Genomic DNA, 15,992 nt, shown 5'->3' on the forward strand with positions numbered 1-15,992 from the left:
ATTTTGCCTACAGTATAAGTGGTTTTTGCCTACAGTATAACTGGTTTTTCACAACAACCGTGGTGGCTTAGCGGCTATGGCGTTGTTCTGCTAAGCACGTGGTCGCGTTATAAAATCCAGGAAACGGTGGCCGCATTTCGTTGTTGGTGAAATTCAAAGAACACCCGTGTGGCCTGCATTGAGCTCACGCTAAAGATTCCCTGGTGGTCAAAATTAATCCAGAGTCCCCCACTATGACGTGCCTCATGGTCGGATCGTTGATTTAACAAGAAAAAACCAAGAAATTTATTTGGTTTGCTTAACTACTTACAAATGAAGTACCGCTGAAGCGTATTAACGCCGCTAATAGGGCTTTGCACAATGTTCTATTTGAGCTATTTGAGCTAATTGAGTTTTATTTTGAGCTAACGATGTCAGCTTATCATAAATAATACTTTCGATTTTCGTGCATATGTTTCGCAATATATTTTAATGACGGCTATCTCGAAGACGATATTAAATTTGCAATTTCGACCAAGCACGAACATGTTCGGTACTGACGATCTTCGATTTCAAAATTTGAACAAGTTTCTTAAGTAGAATAGTCAAGTGAAATAATAAGCTGGCTTGCGCCAGCAGCAGCCGTAGCAAAATACTTACGTGACGGTTGAGTCGATGTATTTTCTTACCCTTTCTCGAAGGAAACAGACAAGTCTGAAGGCTTCTGAGGTCGTCAGCGCGTCGTAGTACGAGACAGCATCCCCTAGGTGTTTAATGTTTAATATATACGTTCATTTCGAGAATGCTTTGACGCATGGATATCGTGACCTTTATTGAGAGTGGCCGCTGTTTCATAAGCTCGCTGTACTTTCTTTACGGCCATTCTGAATCAGCATGCAGTCTCATAAATGGCACAACCGAGACTTACGTAAAAAAACAATCGTGGACGTTATGATCTGGGCCCTATAACGTCAAACTATTCAAATATGTATATATTCCGATGTCATGACGTCAAATTTTCTTAACCGCCGACGCAAGCATTGGGCGTTCATCCGCAGGGTTGTCTGGACAGACCAGTCAAACGCTCTCCTCGTTCATATAGGAGGTCACTTTTGTTTGCTTGAAAAACGAACAACATTGCCTACACTGAGCGGCTTGTCTTGTCTAATTGGCTCTCAAGTGGCGAGGAGCACGCTGAAGTGGAGAGGGATTCTATGGGGCCGAGTTACTGCACTGAAAATGGATAACCCGATGAAGAGGGTGGTGCCGGAGTCTGCGATTGCTCCGCTTTCTCTTACTTAACTGACGGTGGCTCGTCGATAATCGGGGCGGCATGCAACGGAAGGTTAAGAATGACGCTAAAACGGATCCTCAGCAAAGAAGAGTTGGTAGAACGAGGTCGTAAAAGTGCCGAAAGTGCTCGAAAACGTTACACCGCCACGCAAGAAGTTTTATTACACGCAAATAAGCCCATGCTCTCTGGCAGGGGCGAGAGCCAGCGCCTGAGCGATCCGCGGCAGCCATCTTTTATTTCTTCCGGAACGGGGCAGCCTGCGGCTTTTCAGAAAAAAATGTAGTTTTGTTCGGCATATTAATGAATGTTGTACGCGTACACGTTGCTTTGACGCGATGAGTTTTCGCGGTTTCGTGACGTCGCGTGACAGGCAGGTGAAGTGCGTGCAGCCCGAAAACTTTTGACCAATAGCCGAGGGCTGACGGCGAATAGGTGTCGAATCGGAAATAACTATTTTTCTTTTGCGGTGAGATCTTACGTAATCAGTGCGTGCACGTCATATCAGACGGGGAGCTATCACGGTTTTCGTGACGTCGCGTGACAGATAGGTGAAGTGGGAGTGGTCCAAAAAAGATTTTGACCAATCGCGGAGGGCTGATTTCAGAAATGGAATAAAAAAGTTTGGAATAGTTTTACGTTATAGCACCCCTAGTTGGGGAACAAAAATGGCGCAGGATGATTGAAAATGCCAATGATACTCTTTGTAGGCAAGCCAGTGTTCTGTCAGATATGAAATGGCATGCGAACGCAAAAGAGTAAGCTGAAATTGTAGCGATCCTTACAAAACAATATGTTACCCTTGTGTTTCTGAAAGGTCCTGCATCAATTCAATTTACATTGACGACCTCACTTTCAATTCACCTTTTACGGACGATTCAGTCCCATTTCGCGATATACCTAATGATAACGACCATTCCTGCCTGGAATCTTACTTAAATGCCATAATTATTTGGTGCCGTACACGGCGAATGGATTTAAAGGGATACTAAAGCGATACAGCAAATCAGTTTAGTCTAATAAAGCATTGTGTGGGAACCCTGCAGGCAGTCATTTCAAAATAATAGTCTGATTATTGGATGAGAAAATGAAGGTCGAAGTATCAGTATTTGAATTTCGCGCTGAAACCCCGACGCCGGTACGTCAGTGTGATGACAGGGTTTCCAAAGTATGTTTTCGCATTTCTACAGCTTTGGCTGAGTAAATGTTCCCGAAATTTGCCATGTTGAATATTTGGTTCCTTTAGAACACAATATGTCAGTCTTTGCCGCTACGTGTAATTAGTAGGCCCTAGAAGATGCCATTATAATACATGACGTCACAGCGGCCGGTTGCGGGAACTTAAAGGAGGCATCGTCACCCTTCTGTCGTTTGTGCGCTTTCTCTGGCTTACCAAGTGTCTTATCGTGGTAAGAGTGGTGTTTTGGTGTCGTAGAAAGGTAATTTACTGATGCAGATGAAATAATTTTGACTTCAGTGTCCCTTTAACTGTTAACAAATGTAAAGACATGCATACCTAGAAGTTATAACAGCCCTTTACCATCCTATCTTGAGAACGTACGCCTTGAAACTGTGAATTAGGCCAAGTACTCGGATATTCATATCACATCTAACCTATCATGGGCGCTTCACATTGAATACGTCGCCAATAATGCCACTCGAGTATTAGGGCACATAAGTCGTCGCAACTTTTAGAAAGCACCATCTGCATTGAACTAACTACTCAGTAAAATTCATAGTGAAATATTTAGCGCGCGCAATCGACAAGGACACAGTGAAGGCGGACACACGAGCGCTTACTCACAACTGTTTATTTTCGAAAAGATACAGAACATATATACCCCAGCTATCCGCAGTGAGCATGTGCAACAAGAGTCGTCAGTATAGACAGAAACAGATTAAAAACAGATTAAAAAGGTTCAACCAGTATTTAAAGATGCAAATTCCTTGTCAGTGATTGCAACTGATGGTTGGCTTATGCATTTTTCAGCACACTTTTTGATATGAAACGCTTCTGTAATTTCACGTGTTTGTTTTTATCTGAAAACAACGTGTCAGTGTCAAAAAATACCGGATCACAATGACATAGATTACAGTGGTCCGACAAGTGCGAATAGCTTTCTTTACCGAGAGAACGTTCATGTTCTTTTAGACGGGTGTTTATGCACCGACCGGTTTGTCCTATGTACATGTTGCCACAGGTTAACGGGAGCCGGTACACAACACCTATTCTGCATTTTCGAATTTTTGATCTTTAGGACAGCAGCTGCATTTTTTACCCAATTGTCAAACTTATTTGATAATAGGGTAAGAAAATGCAGCTGCGGTCTTAAAGAACATCAAAAACACTTTTATATAGCACCTATTGGGCCACGTAAAGCTCTGTCGGAAGTTTCTCATGTTGCTCTACAATTTCATCACTGACAGATTTCGTCTCATTATAATACTTGAGAAGTTGATTAATTAATCAAGACTAATTATCTATTTAGGCGGAATGCAAAAACTAATCTGAGTATCTTCAATCGACAGCAAACATTGCCTTGCTTCTGTTCAGCTACGTAGCGTTTTCACATTTTAAACTTTGGCTCAAGACAGAGAAACGCAGGGAAGTTATGATGAGGCGAGTTTCCGGTTAGCTACTCTGCGCTGGGTTGGGAGATACAGGAGCCGTAAGGACGACAAAGAACGATTGGAGAAAAAAAAAACGAGCAAGAAAAAATGAAGACGAGAAAAGAGAAAGAAAACATGTAACACAAAAGGCGTTCCAATCATAGGCGTTCACACAGGCCGGTCTATCTCAAGAAGCGCAGTAGCGCTTGCGCGGCATTCTGATGCGACGCTGAGTCGCGTCGATGTTTCAACATTCTTTCTCCCGACTGAGGTTTGTCGTCCAACTGGTTCAGCACGACCGAAAGCGATTGTCTCTGCACACTGTACGGCGGGCACTGGCGAAGAACATGACGAATTGTTTCCGTGTCACCCCAATCGCCACATGCAGTGGAGGGGGAGGAACGAGAAAAGTAGAAGGCAGGGAGGTTAACCAGAATAACGTCCGGTGGGTTACCCTACACCGGGGGAATGGGAAAGGGGAAAACAAAGATCACAGGGAGAGAGCGGAGGGAAAGAAAGAAGGAAATTGCGTCGAGTTCGCTGACGCGTGTGGTCTTACAGAAATCGCGTTAATTGTCACAGATGGTCACACAAACCCATCGCAGTGGTGTCTACCATTCTTATGTGGAACGCGTAGGCATTGGTGAACGCGACGTTCAACCATAGCCTACACAAAGGGGTCGCGGCTCTTTGGGGAAGTCTTGGTGGTACTCGGAGGCTTAAGGTTTGATCCCGGTTGGATCCAGGTTGGATCAGCAATGGCATTGCATGAGCAATATCTTTAAAAGTTCATCGTTTACGCAGATACCCTGACCGGACACTTTTCACCCACCCCCCTCTGACTCAAACGGCGATCTTCGTGGTGACACATCGACGTACCGCTCTCCCGGACGCTGAATCATCGCCACGCGGGGAAGCTGCGACTGCGTGAATTCATCGTGCCCTGCTGACATCATCAACAAGACTACCGCAGGAGGTCGCTGCCCGGAGCACCTTCACTTTAAGTAAGCACGCACCGACGCCCACCCTTCACTGGCAGCAGTGGCATTGCATGAGTAACATCTTTAAAAGTTCATCGTTTACGCAGATACTCTAACCGGACACTTTTCACCCACCCCCCTCTGACTCAAACGGCGATCTTCGTGGTGACACATCGACGTACCGCCCTCCCGGACGCTGAATCATCGCCACGCGGGGAAGCTGCGACTGCGTGAATTCATCGTGGCCTGCTGACATCATCAACAAGACTACCGCAGGAGGTCGCTGCCCGGAGCACCTTCACTTGAAGTAAGCACGCACCGACGCCCACCCTTCACTGGCAGCAGTGGCATTGCATGAGTAACATCTTTAAAAGTTCATCGTTTACGCAGATACCCTGACCAGACACTTTTCACCCACCCCCATCTTACTCAAACGGCGATCTTCGTGGTGACACATCGACGTACTGCCCTCCCGGACGCTGAATCACCGCCACGCGGTGAAGCTGCGACTGCGTGAATTCATCGTGGCCTGCTGACATCATCAACAAGACTACCACAGGAGGTCGCTGCCCGGAGCACCTTCACTTGAAGTAAGCACGCACCGACGCCCACCCTTCACTGGCAGCAGTGGCATTGCATGAGTAACATCTTTAAAAGTTCATCGTTTACGCAGATACTCTAACCGGACACTTTTCACCCACCCCCCTCTGACTCAAACGGCGATCTTCGTGGTGACACATCGACGTACCGCCCTCCCGGACGCTGAATCATCGCCACGCGGGGAAGCTGCGACTGCGTGAATTCATCGTGGCCTGCTGACATCATCAACAAGACTACCGCAGGAGGTCGCTGCCCGGAGCACCTTCACTTTAAGTAAGCACGCACCGACGCCCACCCTTCACTGGCAGCAGTGGCATTGCATGAGTAACATCTTTAAAAGTTCATCGCTTACGCAGATACCCTGACCAGACACTTTTCACCCACCCCCATCTTACTCAAACGGCGATCTTCGTGGTGACACATCGACGTACTGCCCTCCCGGACGCTGAATCACCGCCACGCGGTGAAGCTGCGACTGCGTGAATTCATCGTGGCCTGCTGACATCATCAACAAGGCTACCATAGGAGGTCGCTGCCCGGAGCACCTTCACTTTAAGTAAGCACGCACCGAAACCCACCCTTCACTGGCAGCAGTGCCATTGCATGAGTAACATCTTTAAAAGTTCATCGTTTACGCAGATACTCTGACCGGACACTTTTCACCCACCCCCCTCTGACTCAAACGGCGATGTTCGTGGTGACACATCGACCTACTGCCCTCCCGGACGCTGAATCATCGCCACGCGGTGAAGCTGCGACTGCATGAATTCATCGTGGCCTGCTGACATCATCAACAAGACTACCACAGGAGGTGGCTGCCCGGCGCACCTTCACTTTAAGTAAGCACGCACCGACGCCCACCCTTCACTGGCAGCAGTGGCATTGCATGAGTAACATCTTTAAAAGTTCATCGTTTACGCAGATACTCTGACCGGACACTTTTGACCCACCCCCCTCTGATTCAAACGGCGATCTTCGTGGTGACACATCGACGTACTGCCCTCCCGGAGGCTGAATCAGCGCCACGCGGTGAAGCCGCGACTGCGTGAATTCATCGTGGCCTGCTGACATCATCAACAAGACTACCACAGGAGGTCGCTGCCCGGAGCACCTTCACTTTAAGTAAGCACGCACCGACGCCCACCCTTCACTGGCAGCAGTGGCATTGCATGAGTAACATCTTTAAAAGTTCATCGTTTACGCAGATACCCTGACCAGACACTTTTCACCCACCCCCATCTGACTCAAACGGCGATCTTCGTGGTGACACATCGACGTACTGCCCTCCCGAACGCTGAATCATCGCCACGCGGAGAAGCTGCGACTGCGTGAATTCATCGTGGCCTGCTGACATCATCAACAAGACTGCCACTGGAGGTCGCTGCCCGGAGCACCTTCCCTTTAAATAAGCACGCACCGACGCCCACCCTTCACTGTCAGGAGTGGCATTGCATGAGGAAGATCTTTAAAAGTTCATTGTTTATGCAGGTATTCTTACCGACTCTTATTTTTCTTTTTCATTTCTTTTTCCATACCACTGCCGCTGCTGCCACCAACTGTGTTCTCCTCCTGCTTGTGTTCGAGTTTGTATTTTATTTTTATACCATGCCAACTAATGCTGCACTCTAAAAAAATCGAGGATCTAGAGGCTAAAATTAACAGTTTAGCTAAAGACACCTCTGACAAGGTTTTCGGCAGATTCTTGCTAAAAATGAAAGATTCCGGCATTGATGCTGCGGAGTTAAAGAAGGAAGTTGAGTCCCTTCAATCAAGTGCACAACACTTGAATCAACTTGTCGAGGACTTATGTGGCAAAAATACGTCATTGGTAAATGAGAATAAAAACTAAAATCTTAAAACTCTTCACTCACTCGTAAGGTAGAAGAACTTGAGCAACATTCACGCCTCAGCAATGTTGAGATCAAGGGCGTTCCCTGTTTCCAAGGGGATTGAATTGGATTGGAGACAACTTTATTTATGCCTGCAGTTGGGCGCTCGCGCGCCCCGACGAGGGCCTACGTCATCCTCGAAGTCGCCGTTACTCGGCGCGGGTCTCCGCTCGCCGTTGCCGGCTCGCTGGGTCCGTGCCTTTCGAGCGCCTCGAGGGCCTGCTGGACGGCCCAGAGCTGATCGTCTCGGTCGTAGCTCTTCGCGGCTGCCTCAAGCCGCGATGGGAGTACTCTTGATTTTGCTTCTTCTGGATATTTAATGCAGTCCCACAAGATGTGTGTGTAGTCTGCGGTCTCCCTCCGGCAGACTCTGCACATATCTGTCCGATATGTCTCGGGGTACATGCAATTCATCAGTCTCGGCCAAGGGGAGGACTGCGTCGCAATCATGGAAATGCTAGGGGAGAAAGCTGGATGTCCCATATCGCCTAATGATCTGGACATTGTTCATAGCGTGCCTACAGGTCTACTGACAAAAAAAACATCACTGCACGTTTCTGCTCTCGAACTTTGCTGCGGTAAGCTATTGTCCTCAGACCGTCAGCTCGGGCCTCAAACAGCAAGGCACAGAACCTTTGTACTACTGTGCAGATGTTCCCTCTCGATTTCTAAAAAAAAAGTAAATTATGGGGTTTTACGTGCGAAGACCACTGTCTGATTGTGAGGCACGCCGTAGTGGTGGACTCCGGAAATTTCGACCGCCTGGGGTTCTTTAACGTGCACCTAAATCTAAGTACACGGGTATTTTCGCATTTCACCCCCATCGAAATGCGGCCGCAGTGGCCGGAATTCGATCCCGCGACCTTGTGCTCAGCAGCCTAATATCATGGCCACTGAGCAACAACGGCGGGTTCCCAATTTCTTTCTTGCAGCGTTCGTAAATCTCCGTGGTCTTTCTTGCTTCCATCATTTTGCATCCAATTGACTGTTTCTGTTTCTCTTTTTCTTTTTGATTACAACTGGTGGTCTATTTACACTCTCAAATACCTTGTACTTGGTCGCAAACTTTCTTGACCTCTTCCTCTATTCCATGTCCCTGCTTTTGAAGTAACAATAATTGTGCACTTAAGACATCCATTTTTCTTTCAGCTCTGTTCCCGGACATTTCATCAAGACTAATTTTCCTCTACGCTTTTCTAATTTGAGAATAAGTCTGTACTACCTCATTTGCAGTTTATTAATTTCACATATTCAGTGATTATCAAACATTTTAATGATGTCCGTGGCCACCAGTAAGTTATTGTCTTAGGTAAGATATCATCATCACTATGGTGAATTCTGTTTTGAGAAAGTTGTATTGTCAGAAGCAAGCATTCACACACGCAATCCTTGGTGGCACTTCTTCAGTACGCCTAGAAAAAGTTACTTGGCGGGATAGGCACTGGAATTTAGAAAATGTCGATTGTTTTATTTATGAAAAAGTTTTTGTTTTATTTGGGGAGTGGCTCTCTCGAGAGTCTACGTCAGTTCTTGACGCCTGTAATGGGTTATGGTCTCCTTTTTCTTGCTGAGTTGCTTCCCCACTCTATATGAAAGTGCTTTACCACAACCTGCACTTGTTTGATGGGTTCATCGCCGAATCATTTTTGCATTCGAATACCTCTGAAAATTCTTTCACGTTTTCCATTGGTACGTTGACTCTAAAAAAAGAAGAAAAGGAGAACAAACCTGATCGCCGACTGAAGAATGAACAGTAGATTAGCTCTAGAATCTATACTGCGCTAAAACTGAATTAGGGCGTTTTTTTCTGTTGTAAATTTTTTTTTGTAAACTGTAGAGCCTGAAATGTCAGAGTTCTATGAAAATTGAGATGTGTTACGATTCAGGAATATATTAATTTTTCCCCTTAAATATGGTTGAAGAACAGTAGGTGAGTTGCTCATGAAGGTCACGGTGTCCCTAATTTACGTGTAGCCAGAGTGCAGACGTAGGAAGGAAATCTGAACCCTCGGCTCACATGTGATTAAAATGCCGATCGTATATACTAAAGAAAAATAAGGGCTACCACCAAGCTCCGTTCATTTTTCAAGAAAGTTGGAAATTATTTATTGCAGTTTGTGTTCTTTTGAGCGCATGAATTCATGTGTCTTCCTTCTACGCGGCTTCATGCTTTCTCTGTACAGTGTGTCTATGCGTGAGCTAACTTTACGTTCCCGTCTGTTTTACGTGACCTCTGTTGTGAACTGTCCTTACGTATTTCTTATTAATCGCACCCTTAGCCATACGGCATATTAAAATGCCTGCTGTCCTTCTTCGGGAAGAAGCTTCATAAGTGGCCCGTTGCAAAAGCGGCCCTATGGCTTGTGTGACCGTATCTCTTCCCCTCAAACACCTTGAAGCACTTTCTCTCCGGTGGCCTGTATCCCTGGACATAATCGCAATAGATGGTGAGCATCCGCTGCAGACGCCGAGGCAGAGCACTTTAAGAAGTTCGAAGTGCCTGCTGGTGCTGAGTCCCAGGCCCAGGCTATGGAAGGGTTGAGAGCCGCGCAAAGCATGAGGCCTCCTTTAGTAATGCAGTTCGTCAACGTTCATGATTGTACTGCGAGTATTAAATGAGTTAGTATTCTGCGCCACCTACGCCCACGTTTTGTTCCTTCATGTTCGTCTCTTAGTTTTTTTCGTCAGTTTAACACTAAGGGCTATGCAATAATGAAGCCTCCTTAGAGCGACTTGCAGCGCCCGAGTTATATTACGAGTAATGATGTGTGTGAGCTTATTTTACGGTCTAGACTGTATCATGTGAAATATTTTGTGAGTTGCCTTTTCTTTGTTTACTTGAGATATCTTTACGTACCCGTGTCTTTTATTCGACCTCGGCTGTGGGCGGTCTATCGTGCATTTATGTCCCCTGACTTCAAGTCTGACTGCTTCGTTGTTAGCTTTACCTTGTTGTGTGCCGGTTTGCATATTTTTTTTTAACTATTATGTTCTTATTTATTTCTATTTATTCATTTATTCAGGTATTGACTATTTAGTAGTAAATAATTGTAAATTATTAGTTTTCATAAATTATTATTTAATATTACCAATCGCATTCTCTGGCTCAACACAAGACGGGTAAAATGTTTCAAATACATTGGTACACAATACACTGGTATACACATGACTTCAATGACACACATGATGAGTGCCTCGTAATAATAGTAAAAAAGAAAGAAAATACGATGCAAGCACATGAAGCAGATAAAACACATGGAAAATAAATATTTAAATTGACAAAGTAGTTGATCAGCAAGGCAAATTTGCGATAGTTACATTACTCTGATGAGTAAAACCGGAATGCAAGTGGAATAGAACTTCGCACCGGTGGGTACCGAACCCATGACTTCCGCATGACGCGCGCGGTGCAGGAAAAATTGTGCGTCGCTGCCTATGTGATAGCTTAAACTATGTGTTAAAGCACTATTTCCAAGATTTTCATGTTCGTGAGAGTTAATTGTTATAGTAGTTATTGCAACCAGATCCTAGATTTTTAGATTTACCTGTGGTTAAGGGCGGCCTACCACTAAGGGATATTGTTTCTTTGACTTTTTTGATACACCGCGTTAAAACAGTCAAAACTTGCCATATTGACATATAAGTTCGCCTCGCAAAAGAGGAAACAGCAAGAAACAAGCAACTCTTAAAGGAAAGAAATTATGCAAGACGAGTGCATTGAAATGTGAACTAGACCGACTTTGAGGCCCATTTCCCTTTAATACACCTTGGCCTTGGACACAGACACCTTTAAGACACCTTGGCCACAGTGCGTTGTGATAACGATTTGAAAAAATCATAGGACAGCAATTTTTCTGCTCCTCGGGCAGCGTTCGCTAACACAACAAACCTCGGAAATGAGAATATGACGGATACGAAGCCCGTATCAAAAAATTGTAGCTATTGTTGTCGACCTCAAAACAGATTTCATTTTTTGTTGTGTGGCAACAATTTTTTTTGTACATAGTGATTATGCTCGCGTAGCCATGATGACAGAATTCGTATAGTATACTGCCTACAGTTTGGGTTACATTTATGTCCATAAAAGTGATGTGACTCGGTACATACCTATATTTCTCGGGGCTGTGCGTGTCGTACTGCATCAGAGAGCGCCGCTTCGCTGCACGCATTTTACTGCACCATACCTACGGAAAAAGAACACGTATGTCAGTCTAGTGTCTTTGCATCTCTTCACATACGTTAGTTTCCAGATGACATGAGGGCAAGGTAACGTATTTTTCTGGCCCAAGTAACTTAAGGGGCACCAGAGATCATACCATTGCATCTGCGATGAAGAACAGCTGCTTTCCCGACAGGTCTGTCAGGTTTGGTAGTCGAGTGTCCTCACCATAGCATTCGTCTTCTAACAGTTTTTCATACGCCTGCAACGTAAATGAATTCTGATTTTTACGTACGCAGTGCTTGACGATATATACCGTACAACACGCTTCTTAGAACATTGTAATATGTTACAATGAAAGAAAGAAAAATTAATGCAGACAGCATCCTTGATGATTACGGATGTCAGGCGAACCATTTTTGAAAGGTATCGACGACTCAAGCAGGCGGGTGAAAGTGTACCTTCTTAAGTGCTATTCTTTGTTCTTCGCCGCATGGATGCTACGCGTTATACGAGATGATCACGTTTTTTTTTTAATACGTCTTTATTTCTGTGTTTAATAGGCGAAGCCTTGCGGCAGAAAAGGGGTGCTCCATGGGGGAGGGGGAGGGGGACCGGTGCTCTCTTCTTCCTCGAGATGGAGTGGTTCGCTGAGCCATGCTCCCGCAAGGGCTGCAGAAAATAGCGTCAACCTTTATGTTCTACGGAATTTCTGAAGCTTGCCTGTTGCAGAGAACGTAATTCTAGTCCTTGAGGTGGATTATTCAGAGAGGCGGACGTTACTCGTACGAGAAACGGAAACACACATTCAACAAATTAAGATAAATTCACTAAATAACTTCTTAGTTATTTACTTTACGGCGCACTGGCAATGTATGAAATTGTAGCCGATGAGTTTGTAAGGCGTATCCACTTGGAAGCAATTTCCTCAATGACACCTGTTTGGAGATATGCGTCATCAAACTCGCCGTAAAACTGTATTGTTGGCTCACTTACTTCCTCAACAAAACGTTCTTTTTATGCATTGAAGCGCAAAATCATCTGAAGTGTCCATGCATTTTGTCCCACACTTCGGAAAATAATATCTTAAAGCTGGCTTAACCTTGGAAATTCATTTTAAGTGGATATGTCTCGCAAGCTTACCGGATACAGTTCTTAAATTGCAATATGTACCACAAGGTGATTAATGAAGAAGTTCATTGGTAAACTTTCTTTAATGAGCACAATATGTGTTTAGACTTCTCGGGCCAGTGATCTTCGACTGCTCGAATAGTCCAGCTCAACGACAAGAACTAAGTCACATACCAGAGGCGATATTTAAATATTCCGGAAAAGTAAATATTGGGGAGTCTACGCGTGTGGCCGCATAGAATGCGCGAAAGAACGAGAGAGTCTTTCTCATGACAAAAAGGCGTGATGGCCCCGGAATGATGAAGATGGTCACTCTGAATGGGCCTAAAGCATGGGCCCCCATATTTAGAAGCCAAATGTCATCAATGGCCTCTTCGAGTGGTGCTTTATTTGCTTTGACCTCTAAAATGCTTGACATCAGAAAAAAAGAAAGAAAAGAAAACCTGTTAAGATAACATCGAAGATGTTCGACAAAGTAAGCAAAACTTCTGCAATGTTTTTACCATACTACGCTCCTGTATACGTTCTTTTCGTTTACTATCTGTAGCAGAAGGGCCGTCGTTTCGTGTGTGTATTGCAGGGCTTCACCTCGCCGCCATGCGAAACTACGACTGTGGAATGCGCGGTTGTGCGAGAACCTCATCACAAACTATCGTCGTACATAGTGAGCGTGCGACACGATGGTGATGGAGATGATCATTATGATCGGCATTCACTTTGAGACGGGGTGGCGACCAAGAGTAACCCAGCCTGCTTGAGCTAATCCGGTTTTACGACTCTATCGCAGTCTAGCATATTGCCTATCTTTCCTTGATCTGTTGTTTCTCTCTTTAGCCTATATTGTAACCACTATCTCTATGTTGTACTGACCCTTATGCCGGCAATGACTCCGCTTCTATAAATCACAACGCGGCTATTATTCCAACAATACTCTAAACTTATCGCGCTTATCTCGACTGCTGACCGGTTAAATGCTTCCATCCCCTTATGATTACCAGAGTCCCTGGAAGGTGCACGTATCCTATTCGCGTGGCTGGGTGAATCTCTTGGCATTCCATTAGAGTGTGCCGAGTCATTTTCGGAATTTCGCTGCAGCACACGCATGTCTCATCTTGTTTCAAATATTCGCTCCGGTATGATGCTCTCCTCCGGCAGCCAGCTCGAACCTTAAATAGCAACGCACTGCCCTTCTTGTTATCTTACACATCGTCCCTTTTGATTTCTTTCTTGCCGGGTTTGTAAATCCCCCTGGTAGTTTTTTGTTTCCACCCTTTGCATCCAATTTCCAGTCCCTGTTTCTCTCACTTTCCTTTTGATGACTACTCTTTGTCTATTTGCACTTTTAATTACACTGCACGAACCACAGTTGCAGCACCACCATCGGCTGGCGTTACCTAGTGCCCCCTGTATAGCATATGCACATGTACCAGCGTTACCGCGCTATGCAGCGTCACCCCGCCAACCGCGTGCCTTTTCGTGCGTTCACCCGCGCCTGTGCGCGTTCGACGTCATCAACAGTTTTTTTAAAGGAAAAGTGGAATTTAGGCATGCGCGCAGCAAGGAGTCCTACATGGACTCAGATGTTGACGAAGGGGTAGAACCGTAAAATGTCGACGAAGTAGCCAGATTTTCTATGTGCAAAAGGAAAGCGTGAGCCCGTGGTCGAGTGTCCCGGAGCGAAAGCGCCTGCGATAGACGAGTGTCATCATGAAAGTGCTCAATTTCATGATACCGGTTTCTCAGACCCCCTTTCTGTCCATAAGAAAGCGAACTCGGAACAGTGCTGGCTTCTGGATGCCGTTCGTATCATTGATTCCTCAAGCTAAACTAATTCCGAGAGCACATGCGCGAAAGAAATATCGCGCAGCTGTCGTGCCTTACTCGCGGTTCCGCCACTACTTTGAACGTTTGTGCTACGCGCGCAAACTTGTGACCCTGCATCAGGAATACCATTTTGCGTTAGAGCACGCATCACAATGGTTGGTTACTGGGGAAAACTTAGCAATGTGATACAACAAATATTTACAAGTTCAACGAATGGTGAACGTTGCATTCAGGCTTAACGTTAACACTTTCAGGGTAGCTTTCTCTTATTTTTTTTTTAGTAATGTTCAGCCGTCAAGCAACTTGTGGCAGAACTTAATCGTCTAAACTCCGCGCGTGGTGGCAAGCAAGACGAACGCCAAAGAGTATGTTATGGCACGCACCAGGAGGGAGAAGCACAGTCGAGAAAGGGTGCATTGGACGCGCGTTGAACGAAATGCAACGAGGAAAGGCGCGGTTTGAAAACATTAACCGGCTTCGAAATACAATTTTGGACACCGACAACACTTTCGGGTATGTGTTGAACACACCTTGAATGCTATTCGCAAGCCGCCGTTGTCGGCGATGTTTTCATCCAGTGTGTTTTTCCCATCGATCTGTATAAAAAAGAAAGAAAAATAGACCATCAGTGACATGAACGAATGTTGAAAGTTTGTTGAATGTTGAAAGTATAAAACATAATTGGCTAATTTGCTGCGACATGTCAAACTAGTTTTATATAACAGGTGATATATTAGGAATGCGCATTACAAGAAGCTCGTCCTAAGGAAAATGTGTTTTTCTTTCTGCTTATGGGGATAAGAACAGAATTATGATCGCGCGGCAAGACTTCACTGTGGTATTCGTGCGTATTGGTAGCCGAACTGCAAAGCCAATTTCTTCATTCATTCTCAGTTTCCTTTACAATTGATTAGATTGAACAAAAATAGGGTCAGTTGCTACAAGAGATTGAACGGTGTGTTAAAGAAGCCTTGCGAATCATCTACCATTAGTTCAAATGCAGAGGGCCCAATGTGTGCTTAGAAGTAATTCCTAAATAGGGGATGGCGTATGAATTTGTGGGTCATTAAATTTTGTGCAGAAACATGTAATGACCACTTCGTGCAAAAAGTGTTAATCTCTACCATAGTTAGATTCTATGGCTTTTCGGTGTTAATGTGTCTATCCTTATATGATAGCTTAATAATTATTTTACTCTAGTATGATGTGTACATTAGTTAACTGTAATCGACGCCGAAATCTCTGACTTCTGGGAATCGGAAATGAACGCGATCATCGAGATTTAAAAGGGGATTTGTCGATTGGGTAATAAAAAGTTTTTAATAGCTATAATTATTCGTGGTCTCAGTAAATAAGTTATCATACTTCATTTAATGTAGGCAAAAAAAAAAGCAAGTCAGAAGCAAGTCGCAAAACCCCAAAATGGGTTTCTGCGACTTGTTCCTGATCACACCCAGGATTGTGGCCTGGAACTTCCATGTCGACAGACATGGAAGTTCCAGACCACAATCCTGGGTGTGAACTACAAG

The 15,992-nt window shown here is 44.9% G+C and overlaps 1 long non-coding RNA gene across 1 annotated transcript; it reads right to left on the minus strand.

The window, feature by feature from the left end:
• Positions 1 to 8,796: 8,796 nt before the first annotated feature.
• Positions 8,797 to 11,766, minus strand: LOC129386906 (uncharacterized). The gene is made up of 3 exons (XR_008614212.2): positions 11,666 to 11,766; positions 11,457 to 11,533; positions 8,797 to 9,049 (listed from the first exon to the last, which is right to left on the minus strand). It is a non-coding gene; the product is annotated as an uncharacterized lncRNA (long non-coding RNA).
• Positions 11,767 to 15,992: the final 4,226 nt, after the last annotated feature.

This window comes from Dermacentor andersoni, chromosome 11, assembly GCF_023375885.2.
Source record: "Dermacentor andersoni chromosome 11, qqDerAnde1_hic_scaffold, whole genome shotgun sequence".
In the NCBI taxonomy this organism is placed as follows: domain Eukaryota; kingdom Metazoa; phylum Arthropoda; class Arachnida; order Ixodida; family Ixodidae; genus Dermacentor; species Dermacentor andersoni.